This window comes from Sinocyclocheilus anshuiensis, unplaced genomic scaffold, assembly GCF_001515605.1.
Source record: "Sinocyclocheilus anshuiensis isolate Anshui unplaced genomic scaffold, SAMN03320099.WGS_v1.1 scaffold46, whole genome shotgun sequence".
Taxonomy (NCBI): Eukaryota; Metazoa; Chordata; class Actinopteri; order Cypriniformes; family Cyprinidae; genus Sinocyclocheilus; species Sinocyclocheilus anshuiensis.
The window spans coordinates 28,184-30,271 of record NW_015542323.1 but is presented as its reverse complement, the minus strand read 5'-3'; positions in this window follow the sequence as shown (position 1 = coordinate 30,271).

The following is a 2,088-nucleotide window of genomic DNA, read 5'->3' as shown; positions in this document are numbered from 1 at the left end:
ATTTTATACATGTATCTTACTAACCACAAACAAATGCCTTTCAATTTGAGTCTGTGGAATTCGGGATTAAATGATTGCGCAGCGATTTGTACAAATACAGACATGTTTGCGAATAAAAATGTTCTGTTCTGCATTAATATATCATAAATTGCTCATGCAAAAAGGAATCTGTGCATATGTGGATCAGGTTTTAAGCCATTAGTAATCGCACGTTTATATTTAAACTATTAAATTAACTTAAACTAAACTATACTAAACGAGCGTTTTATAGGCTATAGCCTATTCCGCGCTCAAGCGGATCGCATAAATAGCTAGAACATATTTTATTTAGGCGACTTATTACTAAACTGTTTTCTGAGTCAGTGTCTGCAAAGATGAAGTTGACGATGCTGATGAACGACTTTATTCTCGAAATTTTATTATTTTTATTCTCAATATTTTATTTTTACATTTTTCTGGATATTTAATGAGTTTAATCTCGCATTATAGGCTAATGACTTTATTCTGGAGATGTTTTTTTTTTAATTGTTTGGCCCTATAATCCTCTTTCTTAGTCTCTCATTTGGCACAAATCCAAATGTTTCCATATTCACAATGTTGGCTATTTGAATTTGAATGCAACCGACTATTATTTATTAGGTCTATGTAAACCAGGCTTTGTACTTAACCCGCTTTCCAAAAAATAAAAAATAAATCATGGTCTTCTTCACATGAAAAATCATCCTCTTCACATGAGCAAATATGTGCTTGGCCCGAGCTCAGGCTGAACGGCACGGATTGTACTACGGACTGTTTTAATTAAGCAGTGTATCTAGATTCTATAATGTATCTATATATTTGGTTGACTGTATTTTATTCTGATAATGAACAGACTGCAGCGTTTGCAATGCTGTAGGACTATATGAAAGGTGCATTTCGCTCGTACTGCAGAGATGGCTAATCAGCATCGTCAACTTCATCTTAACATAATAATAATAATAATAATAATAATAGCCTAGAAGGAAGGAATAACTGACAACGTGCCGTTGAATTACAGAAAGAAAGAAAAAAACAAGGTACCGTCACAAAGTTCTTGTTTGGCAAAATTAATATAAGCTATTCTGTGTCTTAAGACAAGTTAAGTTACACTGTAAAAAAAACATCTGTGACATTTACGGAAAAAAAGCTGTGGTTGCCAGAACTTCACCGTAAAAAATATGGTAGCAATATTTTAGGTTTTACAGACTTGACTTAAATTCAAAATAAAATACCGTATTTCATTAACTAATGCAATGTTAATAAACCAACGTATTGAAGTACTAATATCTGTTTTGAACCATTGTAATACACTGAATGCACCAAAAAACTGGTGGTGATGAGAAAGTCACATGATGAACCAAAGCTCATCACAAATAGTTATTTTCTACGAGCTGAGGAGGGCAATACTTATATATAGAAGGTGCACAGTGTCATTCACACAAACACTAAACCCCATCACGGTGACACAGATGATACTGAAATAATGCAATAAACATTAATTTAACAACATTAGATGTAAGATTAAACCCTAATGTACACAAATGATAAGAAAAAAACTAAGAAGAAACATGTTATTTCAACAAAAAAACATCAAATATGAAGTGTCATGCAGGGAATTCTGGGAGTGTCAATTTATGGTTTTTCACTAAATTATACAATGACTTTTTCTTTTTCACTTCCAAAAACCGTATTTTTAACAGTATTATACTGTAAAATTACATTAAATGTAATTGCATTTATTCACCGAATATAGTATGGAAACTTACTGTTAACCAGTTAACAGGTTTTTACTGTAGCATTTTTAGTCTTTTACTGTTAAAATCACAATAATTTTTTACAGTGTAGAACAAGTTCAATAAAACATCTTTATTGTATTTCTATGGTAGACGAGAATAGCCAAACGAAAAAGAAACAAAGAAAACACAATGTAACATTCATGAAACCTTACTCAATGGAATGCGCACATGTGACTGAGGCTAGTGCCATCTAGTGGTCGCTGATTTTCTTAGGCTCAGCTGCGCGTGGATCGCGAGCTGTGTGTGTGTGGATTGGGCAAGGCTAAAAGGGCGG